At 47.7% G+C, this 27,736-nt stretch overlaps 1 protein-coding gene and 1 long non-coding RNA gene across 2 annotated transcripts in view; both read right to left on the bottom strand.

Annotated features, from left to right (window-relative positions):
* LOC142765206 (uncharacterized) overlaps positions 1-27,736 on the bottom strand; it is a 1,282,698-nt gene that overhangs the window by 508,560 nt on the left and 746,402 nt on the right. The gene's annotated exons all lie outside the window — the stretch shown is intronic.
* On the bottom strand, positions 9,321-10,498 carry LOC142764741 (uncharacterized). Its single transcript, XR_012883851.1, has 2 exons — positions 10,324-10,498; positions 9,321-9,872 (listed from the first exon to the last, which is right to left on the bottom strand). It is a non-coding gene; the product is annotated as an uncharacterized LOC142764741 (long non-coding RNA).

Here is a 27,736-nt window from a genome sequence, read left to right on the forward strand (position 1 = left end):
ATACTACTACTCAGCTTCCCGGAACTAGCGTGCTAGTGCACCATATTACTACCGACAATCATCCGCCGGTGTCCATACCGTTACGTAGATATGCCGAACGAGAGCGGATATTAATTGACCAGCAGGTGCAAGAAATGCTTGCCGCAAGCATAATCAGGCCATCTTCTAGCCCGTGGGCAGCACCTGTTGTCCTAGTCCGTAAAAAGGACGGCAATCTCCGATTCTGTGTTGACTACCGAGAGCTGAACAAGCACACCATACCAGACTCGTACCCGCTGCCACGCATTGACGACGCTATTGACGCCGTACGAAAAGCGAGGTTCTTTTCGTCGCTAGATTTAAAAGCAGGGTATTGGCAGATCAACGTGGCTGAAGAAGATAAGTTTAAGACGGCCTTCCGAACACCATCTGGCTTGTACGAGTTTAATCGGATGCCGTTCGGTCTGCGAACTGCTCCAAGCACCTTTCAGCGTGCCATGAACACAGTGTTAGGCACACTGATAGACCGTGCCTGCGTCGTGTACCTCGATGACGTTCTAGTCATCGGGGAAACAGAAAAACAACATCTACAAAATCTCGACACGGTTCTGCAGAGGCTATACAACACCGGCTTTCGACTTAACCGCGAGAAGTGCCAGTTTGGGTTGACGACAATATCTTATCTTGGTTATCAGATATCTCATAATGGCGTACGACCCTTGCCTGAACGCATAGACGCCGTTGCCAAATACCCTGCACCAACATCTATAAAACAGCTCCAGGTATTCCTAGGAATGGCGTCATACTTGCGCAAGTTTGTACCGAGCTTTGCGTCAACTGCTGCTCCACTCACGGACTTACTGAAGAAAAACGCCCAATTTCAGTGGGGTCCTTTGCAGGATAACGCCTTCCAAACCCTCAAACACCAGCTTACACATAGCCCGGTGCTCTGCCACTTTAATGAAGATTGGATGACAGAAGTCCATACTGATGCGAGTCAGATTGGCCTGGGGGCGGTTTTACTTCAACGTGACTCGAGTGGGCGTGGGCACGTCATCTGCTACGCCAGTCGTAAACTATCGGACGCAGAACGGCATTATCATTCGAATGAACTGGAGTGTTTGGCTGTAGTATGGAGTGTGGATGAAAAGTTCCGCCACTACTTGTTTGGCCGACACTTCACGGTAGTAACAGACAACTCCGCGATTGCGTGGATGTTCCAGAAGCAGCACCTCAAGCACAAGTTTGCCACCGTCCCGCGCCGAAATACAGTGTAGGTGATGAGGTGTGGCTACAGCGAGGTGCGCCATCGTCTTCAAACAAACTGCACCCAAAGTACGACGGCCCTTACATTATTTCTGAGCGCTTGGGAGATAACACTTGGCGAGTACGATCCACAGCTTCTGATACGCGCAGAGACAAGAGAAAACGGAATAACTTTGCGGTGCATGTGTCGCGGATGAAGAACTGCATACGGCGGCAAACGTGACATTGGTTTGTGTTTTTCTTACAGGAGTAGACCAGCTGCAGCGTGGCCGAGTGTAATGATGACAAAGCGGCGATCGTGCTCGGCGCATACCTGGGAGAGACGGAAGACGACGAGGAGGAAGCAGATAAAGAACAGCCGGCCTGCAGCAAAGGCGTTGTCTCTTTGTCTTATTTCTCCGCGTTACAATATATATATGTGTGTGTGTGTGTGTGTGTGTGTGTGTGTGTGTGTGTGTGTACAAGCAGAGGTCAGAGAGTTCAGTTGGTTTGGGGCCAAAGGCAAGACAAAGTTTGTGAACCCAATTGACTACAAGTTGATGTGCAGTAAGGTATTATTATGTATAACTGAGGGACAATGCTTTCAAATTGGTAATATAAACTACTACTTATTAAAAAACATTGTTAATGATATCTGTAGAAACTTGTTGCTATTTGCGTGAATTTACATTAGATAATTATCATGAGTGAGCTTGAGTACATAATAAAGTTAAGTATCTCTGAACCCATAACACAGCAGCGAAGATGAGGCGATCATAAAAAAAACACTACCGTGGTAATACTTGTAGTTATCTTAAAGTCTATTCTGTAAAAACTTCCCCGATACAAAAAAGCGAAATGCTTTTAGTTTCATTTTTCATCGGACATTTTCACTCCAGAGCCAATTTATCATGAGGGGCGCTCCAATAAACACCTGCAGGGCTTTTTGATTTACCTTGCCATCTTTTTGAGCACAGTGCTCGTCACAAAAACATTTTCGATGGCACTATCTATTGCACACATGTGCCAGGACATCTAAAGTGGCATTTGAGCAAAATGCTTAGTGTTATACATCAACAGTTAAGCTGTCGCTTTGCCGTGCTAAAACAATAGCCAAGATTTGATTCTTTGTCATTCCAGAAGCGTTTCATGAGGGCTGAAAATGAAGAAGGTTGTTGCGCTTGTGTTTACAGCAGGTGAAAGAAATTCATGCAGTTGAAATTACCTGAGCTTTTCAATTCCGACTGCCTTTAAACAGTTCCACAAATAATACCAAAGTAAAAAACTGGACTACAACAAACTAGGTATATATTCGTATGTAGGCATTGAGCAATAGATTACTTCGGGACAATAGTTCTAGTCTGGAAGATCAAGCAACTATAGGGTTCCACTCAGATCCACATGTTTAGTGGTATAGTGTTGACACCTGCCCTTTTATCTGGTGCCCTTGTTTGTGATACTGTATAATACTATAAATTTACACGCCTTTTTCCTATTTGCAGCTTTCATAACAGGTAAACAAATGTCTACCCAGGTGGCCGTTACCAAAAAGAAATTGAAAATTGGCAATGTCATGCATATTTTAGGCATGCTGCAGAGAGAGTTGCAGACCCGCAGAAAAAGATGGAGGCATAGAAGTGGTTCGAAGTGAATTCGCTTTCTTAAACATTTTTGAAATGTAAACAGCTTGAAAGCCTTTTAGCTTAAGAGTCATAGGCCAATGTGCTGATGTTTGGGCGCACGGTAAAGAACTCCAGGTGGTCGAAATTTCCGCAGCCCTCCACTACGGCGTCTCTCATAATCAAATAGTGGTTTTGGGCCGTTAAACACCACATATCAATCAATTAGGCTTAACAGTAAATTTCGGAATAATCTGTCTCAGCAGTGAACATCTAACTTCAATTCAAAGCGTTTCTTAGCGAACATCGGCGACCATGCGCGTATCTATCTATCTATCTATCTATCTATCTATCTATCTATCTATCTATCTATCTATCTATCTTTCTATCTATCTATCTATCTATCTATCTATCTATCTATCTATCTATCTATCTATCTATCTAGCCGCCTACAACATTTAGCTCTCCTGGCCATTTCGATATTGGTATCGATACCAAACTTGGTATATTGAGTGTATAGAGAACATATATGACTAGTCATAAAAGGAAACCCTGACGTGAATGCCATGAATGTCCTGATTTACATATCCTAATCCTGCAGCTCTTGTGGTGGTTTGGTTCACATGGCATGTTGCAAAACTGGTATGGTATGACGTGATTGGATGGCGAACACAAGCAACAGACCCTAACATGAAAATTATGACATGCATGACATGTAAAAACATGACTACATACCAAGCTCAGGATGTGCTCGCGGGCGTTTCGCTGGCGTCATAGATACCAAACTTGGTAATACGGTACGTGAATGAATGACGAAGGATTGGGGCAAACTATATAATCATAATATGCGTGTCATGTAACAACTTACGATACGCCACGTTCATGATGCGCTTGTGGCCGTTTCGCTAGCTTCCCCTATACCAAATTTGATATTACGGGACGGTAAAGGATGGCGAAGGTATGATACTGGTGCAAGTCTGATAAACACGAGATGCATGTCATGTAACAACATGATTACATGCCACGCTCATGATGCACTCTCGGCTGTTTTGGTAGCTTCACATGTATCAAACTCGGTATTACTTGACGCGAACGCACGACATAGGTAAGTGACACATACAAACATGATAATCACGACATGTGTGTCATGTAGCAACATGACTACAAGCCAAGCTCATGATTCGCTCGAAGCCGTTTCGCTAGCTGTAGATATGCCAAATTTGGTGTTACGTGACGTCAATGAATGACAAAGGTATGTGACTGGTGCAAGCATGATAATAATGAAATGTGTGTCATGTGAGAACATGACTACATGCCACAGTCAAGGCACCAATACATTTCGATGTGACGCGGTGCGCGTGCTCACCGGCGTTCATTTCGTCAGGCCACGCCGGCGTTGCCCCGCCAGGCACCAGTCCTGCCAAATATTCCCAGGCCGCACCGCGCTGAGTTGCTTTGATGCTTCCGCGTTTCAGCGCATGCGGCGTCCATCCGTCACCAAAAGAGGGAGACGCAGTGTTGTGTGGGTAACGCAAGGACGCGAAATGCAGCATGTCGAATTTCGCGCTGTTGCTTTTAGGCCGCGCCGACGGACGCTGGCTGCATTGGTTGCGCCTCGCGTCAGACTTTAGCGTGCTCACGTTTGGATAACTTGGTGCCGCTGCGGCTAGCGTGCGCGCGCGTCAACGCTACATCGGAGTATAGCTGGCCCTTCATTATGCGTTCACGGCCATTTTGCTAGCTCCAAATATACCAAATTTGGTGTTACGTGACGTCAAGGGATGACGAAAGTATATGACTGGTGCAAACATAAGAATCCTGACACGCGAGTCACATGACAACATACCACGCTCAATGCCTGCTCGCGGTCGTTTTGATAGCTCCACATATACTACACTTTGTATTGCATGACGTGAATAGATGAGAAACGTAAACGACGACAATCATGACTTGGAAGTCATGTACGGCATCATTTACGTTCAGCTCGTAACGTTGTGCTGATTTTCAGTTAACATATCAACGTTTCTCATTCGTGCTTCGCATAGAATCGATACCTACTGTACGTGCGATTTGTCTATTTTTTATGCTTTTTGGATGTACGTACGTTCTCCATGTTTGTATAGTGGTGTCTGGCCCTTTTCACATTGTTAATATTGTTATACAGCAGCCGATGACTTCTCATCTGACCTTTTTTTTATCCAACATAGGTAGAATTGTGGTATAGAATATTTCTTGCAATGTCACCACACTGATTATTATAATAATATTATTAGCTGTAGTGAATGTGTTAGTGGGGCTTTATTCACGCAAAAATGTAGCAGTGTGCCTTTTGGCATGCTGGTACACATACTACGCCCACAATCTACGCACTTATATGCGTGCCACATTAAAATGCGACTCTGGCAAAGAGTTCGGTTTGCTTCTTGCATTAACACGTCAGAAGCAGTTTGCTAACACTCTGGTTTTTAAATCCTTGTTTTTATGTGTTTCATGCGTGATATGAAGGTTAGCTTTGTGCTTAATACATGGATGGGAAACCTGTGCTTAGTCGTTCACAGACACGCGTTGACTAAAAAGGTCAATGTTTACATTTGGGTTAGCGCACCTCTTTTTGAACAATAAAACGCAAGCACTCTTTTTCACGTTCAGTTCAGACGAATTTTCGTCTGCCGATCCGAAGACCTTGTTAAAATCAAATGTAACGGCTGTCATACATTAAAAAGGAGCCTAATTAAAAACAAAACTGTACCTGATTGACCTATGTGGGTTGAGTAAGCGCAAAGCAATTATTTTATTATTAAAAGTGTACATCTCAGAAACCACCTTGTGGCATTCTGTTTCTTGGACAAATGTTCGAGACAGACCAGTGCCATTTCGAACACGGGCAGTAAACGTTCGATAATTGTCAACATACTTTCCAATACGCCTTAATGTGTGGGGCCTCCCTGAATAGCTTTCCACTATGTACGCGGTTAGATGTAGATTTGGGAGAATGGAGGGTGGACAATAACTTTATTTCGTCCTCCGGAACGCGAATGGGTCACGCTCGTTGTGACGCACACCGTTAAATAAACTGACAATAATGCCAAGAGAATGCTATAAGAATGATTGTAATGTAAATGTGAAGAAAGCACCATGTAGTGTCACAGGCCTTTTTCATATTGTTATGGGGAAGATTTATTCACCGAGAGCTGGTCTTGCTAACGGTTTAGAATGCGCACAGTCAAGCAGGCCAACGGGAGAAGCTCGAGAGTACGAACCACAACAACCACGTTGTCGTCTTCTTCATTTGGGTGCCAATTCAGCTGTGTCGGGGCGACAGTTCTATACACGTATCATCACCCCGGCCCGTAAGGCACCGTCTCGGTGCCTGTTAATTGAGCGAGTCGGCGTTGTAGGGCTTGAGACAAAAAACGTGGACTACTTCCGTTCTGGGTGCAGCAGCTGATGAGTTTGTCGTTGCGGCAATCTCGTAGGTCACAGGTGTGACCTGACGAATGACTCGATAGGGCCCAGCATATCGCAATAGTAGTTTCTCGCACAGGCCAACACGTCGAGATGGAAGCCACAGGAGAACAAGAGATCCCGCAGAAAAAACGGCATCTCTATGTCGATGGTCATAAAAGGACTTCTGTGCTGTCTGCGACGACGATAACCGAGCGAGCGCTACTGCGCGTGCCGTGAGGGCCCGGTTGATCGCATCCCGAGCGTATGAACTGGAGTATGGGTGGTCTGATGAAAGCAGTGTGTCGAAGGGCAGTAAGAGATGACGTCCGAAGAGTAGATAAAAATAGGAGTAGCCCACTGTTTCATGACGCGACGAGTTATAGGCGAAGGTTACAAACGGAAGAGCTATGTCCCAATTCGTGCCCCGCCGCGGTGGTCTAGTGGCTAAGGTACTCGGCTGCTGACCCGCAGGTCGCGGGTTCGAATCCCGGCTGCGGCGGCTGCATTTCCGATGGAGGCGGAAATGTTGTAGGCCCGTGTACTCAGATTTGGGTGCACGTTAAAGAACCCCAGAAGGTCGAAATTTCCGGAGCCCTCCACTACGGCGTCTCCCATAATCATCAGTGGTTTTGGGACGTTAAACCCCACATATCAATCAATTATGTCCCAATTCGTGTGGTCGGTAGATACGTTCATGGCAAGCATGTCTGTCAATGTGCGGTTTAGGCGCTCCGTAAGGCCGTTAGTCTGAGGGTGGTAAGATGTGGTGAAGTTGTGACGGGTCTGTGTGAATAAATCACAGCAAATCGCATCAGCAAATCGCATAGGCCTCGCATAGGCCGCTCATGGCCACGGTGCGTCTTGCGTTGAAAGTATGGCGATGATATCTCTGGTGGACACCATTGACTTTGTTGTGCCGGTTTTTGTGTCTTGCTTTGAATGTCGGGTGACGATGGCTCAAGTGGACGCCATTGAGTGTTTCGCAATGGTCATCTTCGGCCCGCAGGCCCGGAGCCCTGAGCTGCCAGTACCGTCTCTGGCGGGCAGTATTGGCTGTTTTTGTGCGGTCTCTCTCGTGAATGCCATGACTTGCCTTGCGGGGCTGTCGAACACTCTGGTGGGCGACCTTGGCTGTCTCGAGGTGGCCGCAGCAGCAGGCAATTCAGTTGGCGCAGTTTGGGGCACTGGTCTTCATTCCCAACGACATTCTGGACAGGCTGCGATTCTCGGCCACCATGCTTTGACGCAAGAGCCTCTGCGCTGCCATGTTTGGCTCCTCTTGTTTTGCGGCCACAAGGAATCAAGATGCTCCTTGGTTGTTCTGTACCGCAGCGTACATACAAGTTAACGCCACCATAACTGCACATCATGCTGCAGACACCAGGGGCGTACGAAGGCCTCACCTCACTGCTCTGTGCGAGCTGGTCCCCGGCTGGCCGATCTACGATTCTTCCTCAACGCACACTGCCACCTGGTGATCCGCACGGCATTCGGTTGGTCTCAAAGTCATATTGCATTGCCCGTGATTCTAAGTAGGGCTGTACGCCGGGAGGCCAGAAGTGCTGATGTTGACTTGGCCTGCTTGCGGCGCATCACTACCGTCGACCAAGGCGTGGTGGGCAGATACGGATGAAACAGGCATATAGTCCATAAATTTGTCTTCGGCAGACATGGATCGATTCAGTGAAGCACTCTCAAACCGTGCCAATGACGGCCGCGTAGTAGGCAAATCCCTCACCCCCTATTCGCTGAGTCTGCTCTCCTCGCTGGCATCACTGGGAACTGTTGGTATCGTAGACAGGTAGGGTATGTCATGTCGTGACCCATCCGGCAGGACAGAGGTGAACGACTCCACGTGCCCAGGAGGTGTCGGGTTCGAAGTCGGCGATGCCAATCGCTGGGGCTCGAGGGTGCTCTTGTTGCCTGTTGTCAGACTGGAGGACTGCGATGAGACATTGAGCTGCCGCCCCACTTGAGCTCGATATATGGTAGTGGGCGCGTTGACGAAGCGTCCAGCTACCCTGTGTCCCTCTGTATCTCCCCCGCGAAAGAGGACGGGGTGGCCGATGGCTGACACGATTTTGGGTCCGGAAGCTCATGTGGAGAACTGGAGTGCTCAGCTGGAGCCTCGAGATAGAACCCTTCTTGAACTCCATCCTCGGTACCGGTCAGGTTAGACTGGGTGGTGAAAGGGAGATCGGAGAGTGTCCGGCCGACGGCAGATATCAACGTGGAGCTCCACTCTACCCAGGACTGCTGCTTGAAGCCTTCATACCTGTGCCACGCCACTGCACCTTCCCGAAGATGGTCTACAGCCACGGTCCATTTCTGAGATTCCGCCCAGGCCTCGCGCAGTGCTATCGCGTTGACGGTTGCCACCCAGCTGTCGGCGTCATTCCGGACCCCGTGGAATTCTGGTAGTTCGCAGACGGCTGGTGATTGTGAGGTGGCAGGTGGCAACACAGAGATCACCGACGCGAAGCAGTCGAGCTGGTGTGAGAGCTCGATCAGAGAAGACCGAAGCTCCCTGCGTTGCTCCAGTGGGCTTGCCTCAAGGTCGTATGAGGCAGATACATCCAACACTACGTTAATGTCACACAATTCTGGCAACATTGTAGGAGCTCGCTCGGCGATCAACGCTGTCAGTTTGTTAGTCTCGGTGCGGAGCAGTGCGATGGTACGCCGCAGCTCCATGGCACTGTCGCACGAGGATTCTGAACCATAGCCTCCTTTATTTTCTGTGCCTGCGCTTTGCCGCCGGGATCAAAGGGAGCCGACCGTCAGGCTGAGTTCCCGCAATCACCACCAGGCGGCGCTGCCTTCCCAGAACCGGCAGAGCCTGTTGACTGACTCCGGTGCTACCGCCGGCACTGACGGGTGGGTCCTTCGTTGCGCGTTTTTAAGCGGGGCAAGCTTAAAAAACAAAAGTGTGATACCACTCCCGTGTGCCACTTAAAAATTTAGGAGAGAACATATGCAAGAGAGAAAGAATAAGTACGCAAGATAGCACATTGAACAGAACACCATACCTTCAAGGAAACGGTAGAGAAACTTGTTTATTGCGTATTAATTCATTCGCAACCCTCGGAAACGAACAAGAGGGCGTCAATCGAAACGTTCCTCACACGCACACAGTCTGACGAGCTTTAGTACCCTCGTTGACACTGTTCACAAGCAGCAATCACAATTTTAGCAATCACAATTTTTTTTTTCTGATCGCCGCGTCACTTCTCGGGGCTTTTGTCGAAGGCTGCAAGTAGCGCGGATATTCTTCGAATACTCTAGGCACCACACCTTTCATAAGCCTTCGTGTTTTACATCCTTGCTTAAAATCAGAAGCAGCGAAATGATGACTGCACACGGTTGAGTAGCAGGAAGTGGTGTTCGGCGTCCAATTGTCTCGTGAAATGACTTTTATCCACTTTTGCCGCAACTCCTCGTCGCTTGGAATTTCGTGGAATGAAATTCCCACTTCCTTCTTTTTGCTTGAAGACTTGCAACCGGGCACGCAACAGTACGCCATCGCACCTGACGCGTGTTATCACAGCCGAATGAACCACGGAGACTTGTGTGCGTAGGCCGCTGCACGAGACAGAAACGAGAGAAACCGTAAACTAACATTCCTGATTATTTAGCGAAATTCGCTGATAGGTGCGCGGAAAAGCCTCACGAGAAAGAAGCGCGAAAAATGATAGCAAAGCATGAAACCGGCCCTGCAAACACGAGGTGCAAACGACGTTGTTTGTTTACACGCACGCACTTATTGCCGCGTGTCATCTGTTCACGCAACACAATGAAGCAACAGTTAAATATCATACTTGCTGAAAGTACTACGCTGCGAAGATAGGTGCGCGGAAAAGTATTGCCAGAAAGAAGCGCGAAAAATGATAGCCGCGCTTGACAACGGCCGTGCAAACGCGGGGTACAAACGACGTTGTTTGTTTATACGCACTCAGTTAATGCCGCGTGTCATCTGCTCACGCAACACAATGAAGCAACAGTTACAATTATATTTGCTGAAAGTACTACGTACCGTTTTGGTCGTAAATAATTGGTGTTGCAAACGTATGCGACACGAACAAAGGTTTCCTGGAGATGCGTCGCCGCGGCTGAATGCGCCGACTCGATTCTGGGATGCGAGCGCCCCTGGCGGACAGCAGACGCAAAAAGAGAGGAGGATGCGGGAAGCGGCCGAACGGGCCCGGCGGACTGACTGCGCGGGCACAGAAAATAAAGGAGGCTATGTCTGAACCGCTTTGGTTGGCGTCCTTGAAGTACGTGGTTCTAGTGGTACTCACGGTGGTGACACGCACGTCCAAGGAAGCATGAACAGCGTTTCTTGGTGGCTTATGTGTTGGAAGAGTACCGGAGAGGGAATGCAGGCCATGGGAAGCTTGAACAGCAATCCCAAAAGACAGGAACCCGTGCGTATTACAGCCGCGAAGTGGTAGCATAGTGTCCATTTGGTGATGGCCTGATACCACAGAGGAGGCATGGACAACGTCCACTGATGGTATGATGGGCAGCTGAAGTGGCGGCCGTGTTGTTGACTCCATGGCCAAAGAAGCGTGAACGGTGTTCCTGGATGGAGAAGCCCGCACTGTTACGTCGCGAGTGAACGGCTCAGTAACCAAGCAAGAACAAGGAAGGTTTATTTTGCGTGTCTCGCTTTTATGTACTCGGCAATGGCGATGACGTCATGACATGATTGGCGACACGCTTGCATGACGTAGCACATCTCCCCCTTTTACCAGTTGAACCTTTGAGGTGGTCGCCGTAGCCTCTTGGACCGGCGAAGCGGCGGCGGTACCTCAGGTTGGCTAGAGGGCGGCGACCCCACCGGCGTGGGGTCAGCCATGCCGGCTGGCATCGGCGAGGTTTCATTAGCGGTGGTGGTGGATGTTGTAGCGCCCCCTGGCTGCATCGTGTTCGAGTCCTTCGGAGTGCGCAGCCGCAGTTGGTCCACATGACGACGTTGCTCGCCGTCCGGCGTAGACACAGTCGCCATCCGAACCCCTTGGGTACTGGTGACCACTCCCGGCAACCATTTTGGCCGGCTGTGGAAACTTCTCAGCCACAATGGCTGTCCTGCACAGAACGGCATGGTGGAGGAGCGCTCTTCAAGACGCGGTTCCGCGCCTGCACTCGGGAGGCAGCAGTCTAGCCTGGTTCGTAGCTGATAACCAAGCAGTAGTTCGGACGGAGACTTCCCAGCCTTTACCGGTGTCCGTCGGTATCGGCATAAAAACTGACTGAGAAGTTTAATGAATGTGCCACCCCCTTGGCTTTTTCGAAGGCCTTCCTTGATCGTGCGAACCGCGCGTTCCGCCAGCCCATTTGACTGCGGGTGGTAAGGCGCCGTCGTCACGTGGTTGATCCCGTTCATTCTTACGAACTTCTGAAACTCGGCTGAGACGAACTGTGGCCCATTATCTGAAACAAGTGTATGTGGCAGTCCGAACCTGGCAATGATGGGCCTCAACGCTTCCACGGTGGCTTCTGATGTCGTACTCCGCCTCGATATGGCCTCCAGTCACTTTGTTTAAGCATCTACGACCACCAGTAGCATGTGTCCTTCGACGGGGCCTGCGTAGTCGATGTGCACTCGAGACTATTTCCGGCCCGTTTCTGGCCATGGCGCCGGAACCTGCGGAGGAGGCATTGCACTGGTTTGAGCACACCTCTCACATTTGCGTACCATCCTTTCGATGTCGGCATCCAGCCCTGGATACCAAAAAATGGTTCGAGCAAGGTTTTTCATTGGTGCCATCCCTGGATGTGTTTCATGTAGGAACCTCAAAAGACTCCCAGCAGCCGCTGATGGCACTACTATTCTATGTCCCCAATAAATGAGGTCCTGATTCACTGTAAGCTCATCCTCTTTCTGGAAGAACGGCCGGAATCGCTCCTCTGACTCTGTCAGGTACTGCGGCCAGCCCTGCAGGATCCACTTTCGCACCTGCTGTAACATAGCATCACGGATGGTTAGAACCGCCAACTCTTTGGCACTGATGGGTGCCGCGTTCACAGCTTCAGCGTATAATACATACTCGGGAGCGTCATCTTTTACGTTATCGGGCTGCCCCCGAGGAATAGGGAGTCGGCTGAAGGCATCTGCGTTTACGTTTTCAGATTTTTTACGATAGGTTAGGCTGTACCCATATCGACCCAACAGCAGGGCCCAACGCTGAATGCGGGCAGCGGCCTTCGGCGGAATTCCCTTGTCTGGACTGAACAGTCCGGTTAACGGTTTGTGGTCGGTTACTAGTTCAAAGTGGGTCCTATACAGATAGTCTCTGAACCTGGTCACGCCAAATACGAGGGCGAGGGCCTCGTTTTCCAACTGGGAATATTTTTTCTCGGCTTTTGTTAATATTCGTGACCTGAATCCGATAGGGTAGTCAATTCCTCCGACTCGATGCGACAACACTGCTCCCAGGCTTACTTCTGACGCGTCGCACTCTAGGCGAATGGGCTTGCTTGGGTCAAAATGCACCAAAAGGTTTGCATTCTTCACTGCTTGTTTAGCTGCCTCGAAAGCATTCTGCTGTTGTCTGCCCCAGACCCATTTTACGCCCTTTGCCAACAATGCGTATAAGGGCGCTAGTAAGGTCGACACATTGGACAAAAACTTGCCGTAGTAATTTAACAGACCTAAAAAAGCTTTCAGTTCTCTTACGGAAGTGGGCTGGGAGGCGTCGAGCAGGGCCGTGATGTTGTCGCGTTTGGGGCGTAGGCCGTGTCTGTCGATGCAGTGTCCGAGAAAGGTGACTTGGTCTTGCCTGAACTTGCATTTCTCCTGTCGTAGGCGCAGGCCGTGTTCCTTCAGGCGCTGTAGCACTTGCTCCAGGATCCTGCAGTCGTTTGCCTTTTCCGATACAATTATGTCATCCAGATAAACCTGCACGCCGGGGATCCCGCTGAGCACGGCCTCCATGCACCGCTGGAAGATTGCTGGCGCTGACGACACTCCGAACGGCAGCCTGTTGAAACAGTAGAGACCCTTGTGCGTGTTAAATACGACTAGCCTCTTCGAGTCCTCGTCAAGGGGCAGCTGATTATAGGCGTTTTTCAAGTCCAATGTGCTGAAAACTTCTCCGCCGTTGAGGTTCGCAAAGATATCGTCAACCCGCGGCAGCGGATATTGCTCCATTATGGTAGCTGCGCGGTACTGGGATTTGAACCACGGACCTCTTGCATGCGAGGCGGATGCTCTAACCACTACGCCATCACTGCTCTATCTAATCAAGAAGGGTGTAAGGCAGAGGACACAATTTCCCCAATGCTATTTACCGCGTGCTTACACGAGGTTTTCAGAAGCCTAGAATGGGAGCAGTTAGGGATAAGAGTCAATGGAGAATACCTTAATAACCTGCGCTTCGCCGATGACATTGCATTGCTGAGTAACTCGGGGGACGAATTGCAACTCATGATTACGGAGTTAGACAAGGAGAGCAGAAAGGTGGGTCTTAAAATTAATCTGCAGAAAACGAAAGTAATGTAAAACAACCTCGGCAAGGAGCAGCGCTTCGAGATAGGTAATAGTGCACTTGAAGTTGTAAAAGACTATGTCTACTTAGGGCAGGTAATAACCGCAGAGCCGAACCACGAGATTGAAGTAACTAGAAGAATAAGAATGGGGCGGAGCACATTCGGCAAGCACTCTCAAATTATGACAGGTAGATTGCCACTATCCCTCAAGAGGAAGGTATATACCAGCTGTATCTTGCCGGTACTTAGCTACGGAGCAGAAACCTGGAGACTTACAAAGAGGGTTCAGCTTAAATTGAGGACGACGCAGCGAGCAATGGAAAGAGAAATGGTAGGTGTAACCTTAGGAGACAAGAAGAGAGCAGAGTGGATTAGGGAACAAACGGGGGTTAAGGATATCATAGCTGAAATCAAGATGAAGAAATGGACATGGGCAGGGCATGTAGCTCGTAGACAGGATAACCGCTGGTCATTAAGGGTAACTGACTGGATTCCCAGAGAAGGGAAGCGGGTTAGGGGGAGACAGAAGGTTAGGTGGGCAGATGAGATTAAGAAGTTTGCGGGTATAAATTGGCAGCAGCAAGCACAGGACCAGGTTAAGTGGCGGAACATGGGAGAGGCCTTTGTCCTGCAGTGGACGTAGTCAGGCTGATGATGATGATGATGATGATGATGATGATGGTAGCTGCGTTCACCGTGAGCCGGAAGTCGCCGCATAGTCGCACCTGTCCATCTTTCTTGACTACGGGCACCACAGGTGTGGCCCATTCGGCCGATGTTACCGGTGATAACACCCCTTCGTTTACCAGTCGATCTAACTCGGCTGATACCTTTTGTTTGAGCGCATACGGCACCGTCCGCGCCTTACAAAACCTGGGTCTTGCGCCTTGTTTGACTGTCAGGTGTACCGGTGGCCCTCGGAGCAAACCCAACCCCGCAGCAAAGACATCACTCTACTTTGATAGCATTGTTTCCACCATTCTGTCCGCATTTTCCGCCTGCACACACGCCACCTCGTTTCCAGTGAGTACCGGCACGCCGGCCGTATTAAAGCTGCGGATAGTGTCACGGCCGCAAAGCATCGGTCCCGGACAGTCGATGACGAAAAGTTCGGCCTGAATGGTCGCGCCACTCATGGTCGCATTGATTTGCAATTTTCCGTTGATAGGAAGTGGGCCCTTGAAATACGACAGCTTCATTGTTGTGGCTTGCAAACGTGGCCATTTGCCTCGGTGTCTCTCGAACACTGACCGCAGAATCACACTCACAGGTGAACCCGTGTCTAACAACATCGTGAGCGGCACTCCGTTCCAACTTATCTGGCGCAAAATAGGCTTTACGTGCGCGCTGTTCGTCACTTGATGCGTAGTCAGCGTGTATAAAGCTTCGCAGTCATCCGAACTCTGTTGTGGGTCTTGCGAAAGGGCGTTGGCTTGTTGCCTCCGATTAGTGTCTTCGTCCGACGCTCTACACACTCGTGCCAAGTGACCGCGTTTCCGGCATCGATGGCACACTGTTCGGAGATGACGACAATCATCCGCTTGGTGCGAGGATGCACCACAGCGGGTGCAAGGCCGATGCTCATAACGAGATAGCCCACTTGCTTTCTTCGACTTCGAACGTGAGCGACCCGGCCGGACAAAATTCGTTGTGTCGGCTACCGGGGAGGGCAGTGGCTGCATGTGCTGCGCGTTTTCCGTGGCGGCCTCAGCAGCCATTACGAAGTCTTCTGCCTCCTTCAAAGTCAGGGAACAGCGGGTCAACAACAGACGTCTTACGTCGTCGTCTCGAACACCACATACAATGCGGTCCCGCAGCATGCGGTGCAACATGTCGCCGAAATTGCAGTCTTTGGCCATGCGGCGAAGGGCGGCTACAAAATCCCACACTCGCTCACCTTCTGCCTTTGTGCGCGTGAAGAATCGGTAGCTGGCTGCTGTTTCGTTGACCTGCGGCTTGTAGTGGCTCTGCAGATGCTTGATGACATCGCTGTAGGTGAGGTCGTTCACGCTTTTGGGGTGGCATCGTCCCTGAAGTACTTTGACGGTGCCATTGGACCGAGCCGCCACCAGCAGGGCTCGTTGTTTTGCCCCGTCTGTGATTTCCTGTGCTTGAAAGTATGCTTCCAAGCGTACCTTGTAGGCGAACCAGCCTCCTTCTTCTTCCGTGAATGCAGGCGCCTGTCCCGGCGCCATCGCTGCCTGTTTCAGCAGCCGCGCTTCAAAGCCTCCTCCCACCCCGTCGATTCCATCCTCGTCGCCACTATTTTGTCGCGAGTGAACGGCTCAGTAACCAAGCAAGAACAAGGAAGGTTTATTTTGCGTGTCTCGCTTTTATGTGCTCGGCGATGGCGATGACGTCATGACATGATTGGCGACACGCTTGCATGGCGTAGCACGCACTACCGACGAACCACGAACACACGTACCGGTAGCTTCCCGCAGAGGGTTCACTTGTCGGCTTGTGCTGACGGCAGAAGCCTTTGCCAAGGACGCGTGGACGGCATCCCTTGTGAAATGGTACCGGGAATGTGTACTGCAGCCCCCGAGGAGGCCTTGACGCCGTCCCAAACGGTGGTGGCAGTGGTGGCAGGTGAACAGCTGCCGAGTAGGCCTTGACGCCGTCCTCAAGCGGCGCTTATGATGATGATGATGATGAAGACCTCTTATGAATGGCGCTCACTCACAGAGGGGGATGGGCCAAGAACCGGGCGGCAGGATACTTAAATGAAATTAAAATGAAAATGAAGCCAATCTGAAAAAGTAGTTCAAAAATAATACTACCAAAAAAACAAATATTTGCTGAACAAGCGGTCAAACCATCTCTTGTTTTTGATAGACATAACTACGAATTTTAAACTGAAAATCTGAAAAGGTTGGGGTTCACTAGCACGGTAATATTTTAGTTGCATCGATGTAATCAAACACAGTGGAGCATACATCCCTGTGGCAGTAACCAAATGAAGTCCCGCCAAGTGATAAAATTACTGGTAGATTTACTTGTTTTCCAAGTTTTTTTAATGGGGCTACTAAAAATCTTTTTCTCTGATAAGAATAACGATGGCAGAATAAAAAGAAATGTTCAATTGTTTCAATTTTGTTGCACCAAATGCATAGAGGTGACGCCTTGAGTCGAGCTTTGTTAGGGTAATAATTTAGTTGTGGAACTGCACAGCGCAATCTGGTATAAGTGACCTCTAACTGGCGGAATACACACCACTGTTTATGCGGCGCTTATCACGGCTGTCCTGGAAGACGAAGCCGGGACGCAAGACTTCTTCTTCGTCGACTGCGCCATTGTAATGTACTAGAGAGAGAACAAGAGACAACACCCGATCCTTGTCTTGTCTTGTCTTGCCGCCTAGGATATCTTGGCTCATACCCACATGGGGGATTGACCACGCTGTACCTCATAATAGATCAATTTTTACAACGCTTGCTAAAAAAAGAAAGAAAAATTAGGTAGGAACAATAATAATGTTTCTTTAAAAAAAAACGTGAAAAAGTGCAGAAGAATGCGATAAACCAGAATATATAAAACAAATTCACAAGAATGAGGAAGGGGGAGAAACAATTGGATATATATGGCAGTACCACTAGCAGCGTATCTTTACGGTTGCCTGAATGAATTTATGTAGCGCTAAAAGAATAACACTGCGGCCCACACACAACTGACAGGCTCCAAACGATAACAGGGTGAATGTATTGACGTGAAATCCGAGCATACCAATCGGTCTTTCACGAATTATTCGGTACAGTGAGGCGAAGCGGCGGCATGTTTGTTGGTTGGTTGGTTGGTTGGTTGGTTGGTTGGTTCCTGAACACCTTGGCGCAACCCACCTAGGGGGATAGGCCATGAATGGGACGGTGCCTTGCTTTTTAAATTATTCACTTCTTGAAAGAGAGGGTTGGATTATTAGGTAGTATAGGCAATAATAAAAAGGTTTTAATTTTCTAAAAAATCCCTACAAAAGAAAACACAATAAACATACAAAAAAAGAAAAAATATACATAAAACAACTGAAGTTACTTATTTTTACAACAGAATCGAAAGTTGGGCTGGTTGGATATGCATGGTATAACTATCAGTTAAAGCGCACGAAAAAACATGTCTCTCTTCATGTCTGTTTTTCGTGCGCTTTAACTGATAGTTATACCATACTTATTTTTAGCATTCCATTATTTTAGATTCTCGTAAGAAATTTGTAACAGCGGTAAAAACGCTCCTGTGGCTGAATCCAAATGCAACTGCTCCAAATGAAAGAATCACCGGAAGTGCCAAGTTTAAGCCCAACCTTCGTAGGGGTTCTTCTAGTAGATTTTCCCTTTGAGTTTTGAATTTTCAGAATGACAAAAAGAATTGCTCCAAATATTCCCTCTCATTACAATAAAGGCACGAAGACGACTGTGCCAGACCCGACTTGTGAAGGTAAAAGTTCAATGAGGGGACTTGACAACGCAGCCTGGTAATCACTTTTTCTTCCTTTCTTGATGAACACCACTTGTTCTTCCACGGGAACTTTAACTGTGGGAAGTCTGATACAAACAAAGGGAATTTTTAAAGTTATTGGCCGTTGTGCGTTTTTCAAAGCGTGCTGCTGTCACATATTCCGAAGTAGGCAAAATAGGTAAAACAAGACAATCAAGCGAAGATACAGCTAGTGCATCTCCATGCTCATTCAGAGCTAAACCTCTATGGCCTGGTGCGCAAACTAGTCGGACGAGTCGCACATGTGTTGGAATGAGCGAGTAGAAAGTTTCTAAGGTAATGGAAAAAGTTGGTGAGCCTAATGCAGTACAGACCGAGAGACAGCCTGTTAGAACAATCACCGCTGATGCCTCTTGCGGCACTTTAAGCAATGCAAGGACTATAACCAGTAGTTCAGCTTTGTAAATAGACGTAAAGTCGGGTAATCGAATTGAGAAAGCCCAATCTGGAGAGGATGATACGATTCCTACGCCAGCCTTCTCTTTATAAACCGAAGCGTCAGTCGCTCTCACAATGAATGTTTCTAGATTGGCCAAATGATCTTCCGAAATGCCATTTATATAATGATATGGTAAATTTTTTGCATTCTTGGGATATATTTCGTCAAATTCTATCCTAATTGCATCTACAGTGTTGAGTACAAGTGTTTCCCAAAGGTTAACTCTTAAGGGCTCCAAAAGTTTCTGAGTAAATATTACTTGAGGACACCTGAATTTAGGCCCTTGGTGGTTGAAGAACGAGGTCTGCTGGTTAATGAACGCATACTGTGCCCTCCGCTGAGGTGGTGCATAGATTTTATGGAATGTACGTACTGTTAGAATATGAAATCTTTTGATAAGAGAAGGCAAGCGGGATTCTTCGTATAGCATATTGTTGGCAACATATCTGGGTAGCCCTAGGCATAAGTGTAAAGATTCGCGTTCTAGCAGAATCAGTGGTCGAACTTTGTAGGCCGGAGTGCCAGAAAACAAAACACAACCGAATCCTAATATCGGTAGAATGTACATGCTATATATCATAACGAGCACGTCTCTAGGCGAACCGGCGCGATAATTACTGAGCCTGCGCAGCATCTCTACGGCAGGAGCTCCTTTAGCAGCCATCACATGCCGCGATGTAGCATGCACATGGCGGCATGTGATTCTGGGCCAGCTGTTCTTATTCTGTCTTCTTCTTCCTCTACCTTCCCTTAGCTGTCCACGTGCCCGAGCCCCAGCGTCTTTTTTCGTCTTGACACTATATATGTTTTTCAGTCCAAAATTACTTTGTGTTTGAAAATCCATAAGCCTTTTACTTAAGATCCTGCCGCCCGTTGCTTGGCCGATCCCCCTTTGTGGATGTGCGCCAGAGTATCAACGATCATCATCATAATCATCACCCTGAAACGATGGGCGGCAGGATTGCACTTGAGTTTAGCGTTTACCTCTTTGCGGTTTTTAGTGCTATTTTCACGGTTGTTTGTGGTTTGTGCCATTTGATTTTCTTAGTTCAAGCGCCTCAGGCTATCTAGATATCAATTTCTTAGCCTGGCCAAGGGTCTTCTCCTTAGCTAGCATCTATACCGGCCACGGATTGGCCGATTGATTCTTTTCTTTGCAGTGGGGTTATCAACGGCCCCGTGGCTCTGGTACTGAACAATGGAGGTACGATACCTATGAAGAATCCGAAGATGATTGAAGTGGAGCTTCGGAAAGCCACATCACACTTTCAAAAGATCTCTGAAGTCCAGCGTTTGAGTCGTCGTGGTACTTTGTGCTGCTCTGCCGATCAGGAGTGCGACCCATTGTTCCGAATTCGCCGCGCAGCCGGTGAGACCGTTTACTCCAGCGCATCTTGCATGTTCAAAAGGCATAGTCCGCGGTGTAGATACGAGCCTGACCCCCGCAGAAATTCTGGAGTTATTTTCGGTAGCTGGTGCAATGTCAGTATACACGTGCACGAGTCTAGTGGCCCATAAAAAATTACTTACCGAATCAGTGATAGTAACCTTTGCGGGAACGATAAGGCTATCTGAAATTAAGGCTTGGCCTCTTATCTATAAGGTAGAGCCTCTATCCCCCATGTCACTGCAGTGCTTGAATGGTGGGAGATATGAAGACAGCGCAAAAGGGTGCTCATCAACTGTCAGATGTCGAATACGCGGAGAAAATTACGACAGCGGTAAGTGCGACTCGACGGAAGCGAAGTGCTATTTATGTCATGAAGTGGATCCTGCAGACTCTTTCGATTGTGAGGCGAAAGAACTAGAAGGTAGGCTGCTGGAAATTGTGGAACGCAGGCGTTGCTCCCGGAGGAAAGCTGTGTATCGTATATTTCTTCGCAAATTTCCCCAGATAAAATTATTACCTTACAAGAAATTTCGCTTCCAAATGGACAAAAATTTTACCTAAATATTACCGCTTCTTTCATTCAGACAGACCTAGCAGAGGTGGTGGGCTTGCCATTTTTATATCAACAAAATTTATTCATAGAGCGATAATTAACTACCTGTGAGTGGATACTAACTATGAAATTATAATATTTCATCACTCTGCCAGGCTGTCCCCTTTTTTTGTTAATGCATACTTTTCAGTAGGAGTGCAGGACACAAGATGCTTAGATGCATTGTTAGCTTTCTGCAGGAAGGATGTTATAATAACTGGTGACTTTAATTCACACCACGTGTCTTGGGGTTTCAAGAGCGATGTAAATGGAAGGCGACTGTGGAAATAGACTGTTGATAATCACTTATCTTGTGTAAATTTCCCTACTTTTATTAGGAAACAAAGTGGGTGATAGTTCTGACCTTCTCCAGCTTCTCACTAAGCATTTCGTCGTAGAAAACTGTAGACTGCGCAACAAACAGTGACCACCTTCCTATTAGGTTCGATGTTAAATTTCCCAGGATATTTTTAACTGATAAAATTGGCTCGTTTGTAAATATTGAGCGTTTACAAAAAGACTTAAAGTTTACTTTGATTCTTCGCAAGGACATGGAGGAAGATATTCGGGCTATGATTCTGTGTGCGGTATTGAGAATAGCAATAAAAAAGTCAACTTTTACAATAACCTGAGGCACAGGTGGATCGTTTAGCCCATGGTGGAACGCTGATTGTATGAGGGGGTACCGAAAACGAAAAGTGGCGTGAAAGCAACTTATCTACAACCAATTCTCAAAAAAACTGGTGTGGCTATAAATATGTGGCAGCAGATTGTAAACGCGCAGTGCGCAAAGGAAACAATGACTATGACACCAAACAAACTCAGCTATCCTTCAAAGTCAACCAACAGAAAAGCACTTTTTAGTTTTTCGCGTTCCTGAAAAATGATACCGCCATCAAACAATATTGATTCTTCAATTCTATCGCCTCGCAAACTTACTGAAATGTTAAAAACGTTTCTAAAGAATTAGAAGGAAGATTCAGATCAATAATTCCAAAACACATAGTAAAGCCAATTGCAGGGGAGGAGTTCAATGAGGTGACATTAGCAGTACTAGTGAGTGTAGTGAGGCACACACCTCTTACAGCACCTTGACCAGGTGGAGTAACCTCAGCAATGATAAAAGCGCTATACGACAGTTACTCATGTGAACTCTGCAATATGGTTAATTACTCTTTGAAAAACTCTTGAACACCGGCGGATTGGAAGCTTTCCAAAGTATTTTCGATATTAGAAAACAGGGCTTTGGATATACACTTGACAAAGTGAGGCCAATTTCTCTTACATATAATTTGGTTAAACTGACTGAAAGAGTTTAGAATGCACGTGTAATAAAATACATTGAGGAAAAATCAATACTGAACCCTAGTCAAATTGCCTTTAAATTGGGATGTTCCATATGGTGTGCGCACGTGGATTTAGAGAGTCGTATACAGTTTGCTGGGCATAGAAGGGAGTATTGTGCATTAGTTACTTCGGATTTGGCCAAGGCGTATTAAAAACGGAGCATAAAATATTAAAAGAGTAGATGGAAATATATCATTTATTCAAATACATGACTGCGTGGGTAGTAGAGTATTTAAGGGAGAGAGAGTTTTATTGCCTTCAAAGGGGTTGTTTTTCAAACACATATTGACAATACCGAGGCGTACCACAGGGGCAGTGCTCTCACCGGTGTTGTTCAACATCTTCCTCAGTTCAATTCCAACACATGGCGATATTCATTTCTGTGTGTATGCAGACGACATTGCTTTCTTTGCCTCAAGCAGTCGTCTGCAATTACTTTATCAGTTATTACAAAATTACCTAAACATGATGGAGGAATGGCTTCAAAAATTCGAATGTCTCTAAACGTAAAGAAAGCGTGCTTCTAGCGTTCTTGTTCAGGAATCCTGTCAACATCTTCCTGATGATAGCACAGAGCAGATATTTCAGGTGGATTCACTCAAATACTTAGGCATCATATGTAATAGCTCGTTAAATTGGAAAAGTCACAATGATCACATTGGGTCCAAAGCAACACGAGCCATGGGGTGGTTACGCAAGCTTAGAAACAGAAAAACGGGATTGCGAAAAAATGCATTGGTAATGGTCTATGAAATTTACACGCGTCCTATCATGTAGTTCCGTTGTGTCTTATTTTTTCGGGCAGTGCGTTTTTTTAAAATAATACCGCTAATACTATTAGAAAGGGAAGCTTTAAGACTGTGCCTTGGACTGCCCAAGTTGTTGCTAACCATGTGCTATACATGGATGCGCGTCTACCGTCATTGTTGAATAGATTCAAAATACTTACTATGCAAATATTTTAAAATCTATTCACTTTGCCCCAGAGAGAATGGTTTTGGGACTTTAATAAAGAGCCAACGTTATTTTTTGAAACTTGGTGGTCACGATTCCACTGCCCAGAGATCATGTTTGTTCAAGCGTTGCCAGAACCACTGAATGTCAAAGTCCACTGAATGTCAAACCACTGAAAGTCACTGAAACCACTGAATGTCAAACGTTAATTTAGATCTTCAGATAAAATTTGAAAATATTTATCCCTCTAACGCAAAGCAAATGCCATTTCAATATTTATGTGATCGGCTTCAGGATTACTTGGGACACGTGAACATGAACAACATATTTGCGACTGATGCATCCGTATCAAATGAAAAGGCTGGGGCAGGTATCTTCTCACGTTCACTTGACTGGTCCTTTTCAAATAGACTCCCAGATTACACACCAATATTGATAGCAGAGTTATTTGCTATTGTACTGGCACTACGGAAACTTCCTTTGGGCGAATCGGAAGCAGTCGTAACTACAGATTCTTTTTCAGTATGTGCTGCTCGGTCTTTAGGAGCCAACCTAAAACTTATGCACATGTTTGAACTACACATACCGATAAACTTGCAGAAACTGCAGCTCTTATGGGTACTAGGCCATCGTGGCATATACCTAAATGAGATGGTGAATGCACTAGCCACAGTATCTCTTAGCGGTCTCCTTATCCCGATTCTGTCTGATACAGCTTACGCGACAGCAATAAGGTTTAGAAACCTCTATTTGCATGTATCCAACTGCTACTCATTGGATAAATTTTGAGATTTCACACATCTAAGATGTTGGTAGAATGTACAGTGGTGCGCAACACGGCAATTGGAAGTTACCTATACAAGATTGCGTTGCGGAATTCCGCAACTAAATTATTATTTGCTTAAAGTTGGCCTAGACGCGTCACCTTTATGTCATATTTGCGAAGAAATGGAAACGATAGATCATTTCTTTTTGTTCTGTCGCCGATATTCTTATCAGCGGAAAAGACACCTGGTTGATCCACTTGAAAAATAAGGATAAAAATTAAAGGTGGCAGTAATTTTATTGTTTGGCAGCAATAAATTTGTTTATAGCCACAGCTAAAGGCGTCTGCTCTGTGGTATTTGACTACCTAATTGAAACAAAGCGATTGCTATGTTACTGCCTATATATATATATATAAATATATATATATATATATATATATATATATATATATATATATATATATATATATTGTTACGGGGAAGATTTATTCACCGAGAGCTGGTCTTGCTAACGGCTTAAAGAGCGCACAGTCATGCAGGCCAACGGGAGAAGCTCGAGAGTTTAACCAACTACAACCACGTTGTCGTCCTCTTCATTTGGGCGCCAATTCAGCTGTGTCGGGGCGACAGTTCCATGCACGTATCATCACCCCGGCCCGTAAGGCACCGTCTCGGTGCCTGTTAGATGAGCGAGTCGGTGTTGTAGGGCTTGAGTCGAGAAACGTGCACTACTTCCGTTCTGGGTGCAGCAGCTGATGAGTTTGTCGTAGCGGCAATCTCGTAGGTCACAGGTGTGACCTGACGAATGACTCGATAGGGCCCAGCATATCGCAATAGTAGTTTCTCGCACAGGCCAACACGTCGAGATGGAAGCCACAGGAGAACAAGAGATCCCGCAGAAAAAACGGCATCTCTATGTCGATGGTCATAAAAGGACTTCTGTGCTGTCTGCGACGACGATAACCGAGCGAGCGCTACCGCGCGTGCCGTGAGGGCACGGGTGATCGCATCCTGAGCGTACGAAGTGGAGGATGGGTGGTCTGATAAAAGCAGTGTGTCGAAAGGCAGTAAGGGACGACTTCCGAAGAGTAGATAAAAAGGGGAGTATCCCGCTGTTTCGTGATGCGACGAGTTATAGGCGAAGGTTACGAACGGAAGAGCTATGTCCCAATCAGTGTGGTCGGTAGATACGTACATGGAAAGCATGTCCGTCAAAGTGCGGTTTAGGCGCTCCGTAAGGCCGTTAGTCTGAGGGTGGTAAGATGTGGTGAAGTTGTGACGGGTAGCACAAGATCGGAGTAGATCATCAACCACACGAGATAGAAAGTAGCGACCACGGTCTGTGAGCAGGTGAGTCGGAGTGCCATGCTGGAGAATAATGTCGTACAGCAGGAAGTCGGCAACGTCGGTTGCGCAGTTGGTTGGTAGCACTCGAGTGATTGCATACCGAGTGGCATAGTCTGTGGCCACTGCAATCCATTTATTTCCAGTTGTAGAAGTAGGAAAGGGACCTAGCAAGTCCAACCCCACTTGATAAAATGGCTCGGCTGGAACTTCAATAGGTTGAAGAAGACCGGCAGGGGGAGTCGTAGGCTTCCTTCGGCGCTGGCAGAGGTCGCAAGATGCGACGTAACGGCGAATAGAGTGGCACAGACCCTTCCAGAATACTCGTCGTCGAATGCGGTCGTAAGTTCTGGAGACTCCTAGATTTCCAGAAGTTGGAGCGTCGTGGAATTGTCGCAGAACATCCTTTCGCAGGTGATGCGGTACGACGAGTGAAAGTTCCGCGCCGTCGGGGTGTAAGTTTCGGCGGTACAAAACGTTGTCTTGAAGTAGGTATCTGCTAAGAGAAGGGTCAGCATAACGCGATTGAAGGCGGTCAATGATCGTGAGCAGCGATGGATCTCGGCGCTGTTCGTCAGCCACGTTCAAAAAGTCAGTGATGACTAAAACGCAGGCATCCGATTCCAAATCAGTGGAACTTGGTGGATCAACGGGGTGCCGGGATAAGCAGTCAGCATCGCTGTACAGCTTTCCAGATTTGTAAACAACCGAGAACGTGTACTCCTGTAATCGAAGTGCCCATCGGCCGAGTCTTCCTGTAGGGTCCTTAAGCGTCGACAGCCAGCAAAGCGCATGATGGTCCGTGATTACTGCGAACGGACGTCCGTATAAGTACGGACGGAATTTTGCAGTAGCCCAAACGAGGGCTAAGCATTTCCGCTCAGTGATAGAATAATTTTGTTCCGCTTGCGACAAAAGGCGGCTAGCGTAGGCTATCACACGGTTGGTGCCATTCTGTATCTGAGCGAGTATAGCACCAATGCCATGGCCGCTTGCATTGGTGCGAAGCTCTGTTCGAGCCGTTGGATCAAAATGAGCCAACACAGGTGGTGATGTGAGGGCGGTAATTAGCGACGCGAAGGAATGTTCTTGGTCCCTTTCCCAACCAAGAAAAGGCCACATTCTTTTTGAGGAGATCCGTGAGGGGCCTAGCAATATCCGCGAAGTTGAAGACAAAGCGGCGGAAGTATGAGCAGAGCCCAATAAATCTGCGAACTTCTTGTGTGGAACGCGGAACGGGGAATTCTCGGACTGCACGGACTTTGTCAGGGTCGGGTTGAACACCAGTGGCGTCAACAAGGTGGCCGAGTAGTTTAATCTGCCGACGTCCAACTGAGCATTTCGACGAATTCAGTTGCAGACTGGCGCAACAAAAACGTCAAGAATTGCCGAGAGACGAGACAGGTGGCTTTCGAAGGAGGGCGAGAAAACTATTACATCATCCAGATAGCAAAGGCAGGTCGACCATTTGAAACCGCGAAAAAGAGAGTCCATCATACGTTCAAAAGTAGCCGGGGCATTGCACAAACCAAAAGGCATGACCTTGAATTGGTAAAGGCCGTCGGGTGTGATGAATGCTGTCTTCTCACGGTCGCGGTCGTCGACCGAAATTTGCCAGTATCCGGATCGAAGGTCAGGGGTCGAGAAATAGTTGGCGCCGTGGAGGCAGTCGAGCGCATCATCGATTCGGGGTAAAGGATAAACGTCCTTCTTGGTGATCCGATTCAGGTGGCGATAGTCGACGCAAAAGCGCCAGGTGTTGTCCTTCTTTTTAACCAAGGCCACAGGGGAGGCCAAAGGACTCGATGTAGGCTCAATGACGTCTTTACTCAGCATTTTCTCGACCTCCGTCTGTATAACTTGGCGCTCAGCATGTGACACGCGATAAGGGCGTTTGTGGAGTGGACTGGCGTCGCCGGTGTCGATGCGGTGGGTTACGGCACTTGTGCGGCCCAGGGGACGGTCGTCGACGTCAAAGATATCCAGGTAACAAAACAGAACACCCCGGAGCGCCACAACTTGGGAACGTAAGAGGTCGCTGGATATCATTTTGTCGAGTAACGCCTTATTTTGCGACGTGATGACAGGTTTCGCCATGGTCTTAGTGTCATGTGTAAAAGAACAAATCGAACATTCATCAAGGGTGGAAAGATCGGCTAAAGTGATGCCTTGGGGAAGAACTTGGGTCGACGTAGAGAAGTTAGGAACGGGAAGTAGCACCGTGTTATTAGCAACAACCACTATAGTATGTGGTAGTGCGATGTGGTGCGTAAGGGTCAAATCAATAAAGGGAGCTACCAGATAGTCTCCATCAGAAACGGACGGGAAGGGCGACAGAGGAACGTACATAGCAGCCTGCCCTGAGGCGGTAGCCGTAGAGACTCCACGGATCGTAGCCGAGTGCGACTTGGAGGAGTGAAATCGGAGCACAAAGGCAATTCGAGCCGTAAGATACCGGTAGAACAATCGATGAGGGCGGAGTGGGCGGTCAATTCCAAAAATGACGTCGTGTGGCAAGCATCGAGGACTGCGAAGAGAACGGAAGTGTAAGGGCCAGCAACAGTAACGCGGGCAGTGCACATACCAAGCACCGATGTTCGACTTCAAATGGCAACTCGAACAGTAGAGAGCATA

The sequence above is a fragment of the Rhipicephalus microplus genome, chromosome 6 (genome assembly GCF_043290135.1).
Source record: "Rhipicephalus microplus isolate Deutch F79 chromosome 6, USDA_Rmic, whole genome shotgun sequence".
Taxonomy (NCBI): domain Eukaryota; kingdom Metazoa; phylum Arthropoda; class Arachnida; order Ixodida; family Ixodidae; genus Rhipicephalus; species Rhipicephalus microplus.